The 6,000-nt window shown below is 37.5% G+C and overlaps 1 protein-coding gene across 3 annotated transcripts in view; it reads left to right on the forward strand.

Annotated features, from left to right (window-relative positions):
• The window catches only part of LOC134533553 (uncharacterized), a 38,340-nt gene extending 36,595 nt beyond the window's left edge, over positions 1–1,745 (forward strand). For all 3 annotated transcript variants that reach the window (XR_010075330.1, XM_063371090.1, XM_063371088.1), the window contains exon 6: positions 1,266–1,745. The gene's annotated coding sequence lies outside the window, so the exon portion shown is untranslated. The remainder of the gene's footprint in view (positions 1–1,265) is intronic.
• The last annotated feature ends 4,255 nt before the right edge of the window (positions 1,746–6,000 follow it).

Raw genomic sequence — 6,000 nt, forward strand, 5'->3', positions numbered from 1 at the left:
AGCGGTGAACACCAAGTGAGCCTTGCGCAGAGACCTGTAGACAGAAGTACATGTCTCGGGAACTAATGTACTTGAAGATTGTTTGGACGGAATCCAGTAGTTCCAAGTCCTTGTAAGGCTCCTGACAGTGGCAAGGAAACTTAACACTGCAGTCAGCCTCTAGAAGTGCAGTAACTGTCACACGGGTAACTTTGCAGTTCGATGTTTGAAGTCAGCAGTTGTAGTACTTGAGTGGGGGCGACTGAAATGCTGCCCCTTGGAAGGGCAGCCCTTCAGTATTTTTTCTGGCAATGGTTTGTTTGTACAGCGACTGGAAGGGCAGCCCATCCAATTTCTGAAAACATGTTTCTTTAAGTGTTTAAATAATCCTGAAAACTTGCCCCTTGGGAGGGCAGCCCATCAGGATTTTTCTGACAGTAGTGTTTTTGAAAGTTGTCTGAATTGTTGCCCCTTGGATGGGCAGTACTTCAGGATTTTTCTGACAGTGGTTAGTTTGTAAAGTGACCTGACCTAACCTAACCTAACCTAACCTAACCTAACCTAACCTAACCTAACCTAACCTAACCTAACCTAAACTAACCACTGTCAGAAAAATCCTGAAGGGCTGCCCATCCAAGGGGCAACAATTCAGACAACCTTTCAAAAACACTACTGTCAGAAAAATCCTGATGGGCTGCCCTCCCAAGGGGCAAGTTTTCAGGATTATTTAAACACTTAAAGAAACATGTTTTCAGAAATTGGATGGGCTGCCCTTCCAGTCACTGTACAAACAAACTATTGCCAGAAATATCCTGAAGGGCTGCCCTTCCAAGGGGCAACAATTCAGCTCCCCCCTTGAGTGCATGTGTACCGACGTCCATGCGTAAGTCATTGAACCAGTCTTCCGTCTCGCCTTGCAATTCAAGAGCCAAACTTACATGGAAAAATTTTGTTTCACTTCAGCAGCCAGTGCCTGCACCTTCTTGAACATATTTTCCTTACATGTTTCAACATTTGAGAATAAATTAAACCGATAGAAAAAAAATACTAAAATAACCTGCACACTTTTCAACTTAGCAGGTACATCGTTGCTCAAAACGTTGCGTGTGGACCAACCTTTACGTAGTTACTACATGTTTTGTTGATAAAAGCCAAAAAAAAAAAGTATAATTAAATATTTTATGTCATTGCAAACAATAGATATTTTAATATTGTAAATTTTAACTTCTTTCTGATAAGTGAGTGAATGTTTTATTATTCAACTTTTTATGTATTTTTTCTTTCAGAACACCAATGAGCTGAACTAGTTGTGAATAGACAAGAGAATTTTCATTCCACAACGCACGACGATGCCAGCACTGCGTCACTATTATTCAGATCCTGGATATACCTCTGAAGGAAGAAATTCACGAGCAGGAATGCTCGCACAACGTGGAAATGGAATGCAGCAGAGACTGGAATTTCATTACGCGGGCCCCACGCGCCTGAAAGGCACGTTATTAGTGCATTAAGACAGCGCTGAGCAGATTTCTCTTTGCCGAGTTGGGAGAACTTCATCTAGCCTCGGTAAACTCAAAATCCTTGTAAATATATTATACTCATCAGTCTATGTATGCGTGTACGTAGCATCCAGTGACAGCAAACATTTTTTTTGACACCCACTTGTTTAATTGCTAAGTACATAATTGTATATAAATTTATTTCTTATTGTTTTGTATTGGTTTTGGCATTTAAGTTATAAAAAAATGGTTTTAATCACGTTAAAAGTATTCATTCATATTTATTGTTCAGCGACATCTGTTCACGTGCAGACGTCAGTAATCGGATTCGCTGTGCGGAGAGAGGTTTCTTGCTGGTGAGACATTGTGTTTTCATTCCGGTGGCTCGAGTTCAAATTCTAGTCCCGCCAGGTATATTCTGGGATGCGTCCTTTAAATATGGGCCGTGAGCAGCTCCTTCATCGACACTCCTGAGTTGTGTTGTTGGATGTTATCACCTGTCGGTTTAAAAGAAATCTGCATTTCAAACGAAACTTGAATTTCTTCTTCATTACCAATTTATATTTGCATCAACCAATAGTTTTAAAAAAATAATTCTTAAACCGTACATCCAATATTCTTTTGGATTTATATTGCAGCTAGCCCCAATTGTTGAAAAGATTTCTTATCCAAAATCGAACATGACTTTTCACTGTTTATATATAGCTAAGAGCGAAGATGAAGAGCTTTGAAGTATGTTTGAGATTATTTTATTTTGATACATTAAAAATTTTAAAACAAAAAAAAAGGTGAGCGAGTCTTTCAGTACTCGCCAGAGATGTGCAACATGTAACCTCGGTAACAAGCAAATTCATGTGTTCTCATGTTGCAAATACACTTAAAATAAGATACTATAACACTATATTTAACGTATAGTTTTTTTAATAATGCTAAGCGCGATAAATATACGCCTACGCAAATTATGTTTTCAACTAGATTTCTGGACGCGAATTACGAGTAGTTTCTTCACCTGCCTCCATAATTTGCTGCTGGAGCTTTTACGTCGAATATTGAATCATTTTATAGCAGACCTAAATTATAAACAATATAATGAAACCGCTCTGATAAAAGCAAGAAAGACTTGAAAAACACAAACACTACAGTTACCAATTTTTTTTTTTAGATCACTTGCGTCGTGATGGACGTCTCAGTAGATTTTCTAGGGCATCTCCTAGTTAAACACCAAGGACCCTTTAACACTCCTCGAGCTCTTTAATTAGGCACATCTACCTATAAATGGTCTTTATTCCGGTTGTTAAATATTTAAGTTTATAAGTATGCAAATCATCAAACATGATTCTATATAAAACCATCAGCACTTATATTACACTATTACTGTACGTATATATAATACAAAAATATCCCAAAAAACCACCAAAAACTTTTCAGTGTTTTTATCTTCTAAAGTTTTTTTTTTTAGAAAAAAACTGACAATTTTTTTTATATTTTAAAACTGAATTATATTTCTGTTTAACAGGATGGCACTATTGGCTGTTCAAAAAAATTAGTTATATCACATTTGCACTGGAGTGTTTTATTGGTTCGTTGATATGCTTGAATGTACTCATACCGTTTTTGCATCTGGTTACACTTTAGGGAAGGAGTTCTATTAAGATATTAAAATGTATGTAACGTTTTAAGTATTCATTTAAGCAGAAACCAGTAAATCCTGACTTTTCTCAAAATAAATTTGATTGGCGCGAGCTTCTTCCTACTTGCTATTACACATTTCCGTTCCTTGAATTCCGTCGCATTCACGAAATTGCCCCCCCCCCCCCCACCCCCCAAAAAAAAAAAATGTCATGAACCTAGAGTTAATATGTTACAGTTCAAGAACTCAGGCCTGTACTTGTTTTGTTTGAGTTAATATTCTGATAATGGTACGATTAGTGGTGTCACCGTGTTTTAAAACATTGCGCAATAATCCCAGTCGGGTTAGCATTTACCTAACTCTGCGAAAATTCTAGGCCAAAATTTTATTGTACCACCATTTAGGGGCGGTCAGTGATAGTTTAAATTCAAAATGGCGACCAAATTTGGCTGGTGCGTCAGGGGAATCGTTCTTGCTTAATATCTTGGCCATTTTTAAATTTTTAGCAAAAATGGTAAGGTTTAAATTGTTGTTAATTCTATTCTCTACATTGTATTCTGTGAAATTTTTGTAGCGCGACCAATATTTTTCGCATTAAGCGGGGAAAAAATGGCAAAGTGTAGTTATCGAATTATCTCGTTTATTAATAACTTTAGGGCTTAAATGTACATAAAAAAAGTTGTGTGGGATTAGAATTTCTACAAATTTTATGTCTACGAATTTCTTTCATAGAACCAATCCTTACTAATATTATAAATGCGAAAGTAACTCTGTCTGTCTGTCTGTCGCACTTTCACGCCAAAACTACTGAACCTATTTAAATGAAATTTGGTACGCAGATAGTCTAGAGCCTGAGAAAGGACAGAGGCTACTTTTTAATGCGAAAAAAAGGTTGTAAGGGGTTGAAAGGGGGGATGAAATGTTGTATGGAAGTATCGTCATTTTTAGGGATAGAAGCTTGAAACTTATTTCTTAGGCTGTTGATTTGATATAAATAAATATGACATTCAAAGTTTGTAAATGTTTTACCCTCAAGGGTGGAAAATAACAATTAGGGATAGGGGATGAAAGTTTGTATGGAAATGTGTAAGGTTTATGTGAATGTTTTATAAGTTTGCGACAAGAGGCAAAATATTAGAGCTATTCTTATGTAACATTTACGGAGTCATTACAAAATGTGAAACTGTAGTTAACGCGAGTAAGAAACTTGCCAAGCACCGCGCCGTACACAATAAGCGCTGTGCAGCAACACGATGACGAGGGGGGGGGGATGGAGCGCGGTGTGGTACGGCGCGGTGTAGGTGGGGAAATATGCCTAAGTGTTCTTACCCGAACGGGCAGACACGTGAGGGCAGACGACTGTGCCACACGCATGCGAATACTGTTTTTTTCCGCTGAAAATTCATTATTATTCACTGGAATTTGATTACAATTCGATTTGCTTTCACGATTTTTTGTTTATTTAATTAATGTTCTTCGTGAAATACAAATAACTGTAATTTTTGGGTTAGGTTATTAAATATTTTTTCTTTAGTTGGATATTGTTTTGTTTATTTCATTCGTCAAAAGTAGATTACTTTCGAATTTAGTTAGACATTATTACGTCATTATTATTTGTTGTACATTTTTAATTAAATGCACATATGCACTAAAAAGAAACCCAGCGAAGCGGTTCATCCTCAGCTAGTATTTAATATCCTACGCTTGCGGTAAAGGCACATAGCGACGTAAAATTTGTATTTTGCGTACTCCTTTCCACGCCACAGGGGTAGATTTCCATGCGCGTATCCCCAGTAAGCCTAATCTACGTTTCATAGCGTAATTGTATACATTGCTGCAACAGCTGTGATGATAATGCGTTTCAACAGCCGTCAGATCGACGTTCTCGATGCGTGCTATTATTTATTGTGCCAATTCGTCGTTTCGCTGTTTCAAATGGTTCAAAAGAGCATCCTGTAATTCACGTTCTCGACCCACGAAATGTGACGCCGCACGTTTATGGAACGCCTTTTTCCCCCATCATTGGATCGCACCTCTCTTTAAAACATGAAGCAATAGTTATTAAAATCTAACGTTGGCAGTACCTGCAATTCAACTGCTGATGGCGCTGTTGATGACGATGATGATGGTGATTATAGTCGAGATGCGTCGATGTTTCTCCAACGTGTTTCCGCTAGCTTTTTGTTCACGTAACTCTTTAAGCACGCTGGGTGCATGACAACAATGACAACAGCTTCAAGCATACGCTCGTGTTCTTCATCATCGCGAACAATACTTGCTGATAAAAATGACTAAACACCACATCGTTTCCCTGTTACAACATTATTTTCACTTGTAGCTTCTCCACACACACAATAAATCTCCATTTTGCTTGCAATACGTCTACTCCGTAGAGCATCGTTTGACAAACGGAAACTTTTTGTATAAAAGCGTCCCTGCAGGCTCATTCTTGTTCGTGGCACACCTGCCGGTGACGCCAGCGTCTAGGGTGTGCTGGTTGCTTAGGTCCCGTTAGGGTTGCCATAGGCGTGGGATCTTAAATATTTGTTCTAGGAAAATAATCTTATATATTAAAATTGTAGGAATTCTAATCACATACAACTTGTTTTATGTAAATTTAGGCCCTAAAGTTAATAATAAACGAGATAATTCAATAACTACACTTGGCTACATTTTCCCCAATTAACTCGAAAAATATTGATCGCACGGTAAAAATTAGAAAGGAATAAAATGTAAAGAATCTAACTACAACACTTAATTACAACAATTTAAGTCCTAACCATTTTTGTTGAAAAGTTGACAACGGCCGAGGTAATAGGCAAAAACAATTCCCCCTTAAATTAAAAATGGCTGCTAACGCACCGGCCGAATTTGGTTTCCATTTTGAAATTA

This window comes from Bacillus rossius, chromosome 6, assembly GCF_032445375.1.
Source record: "Bacillus rossius redtenbacheri isolate Brsri chromosome 6, Brsri_v3, whole genome shotgun sequence".
In the NCBI taxonomy this organism is placed as follows: domain Eukaryota; kingdom Metazoa; phylum Arthropoda; class Insecta; order Phasmatodea; family Bacillidae; genus Bacillus; species Bacillus rossius.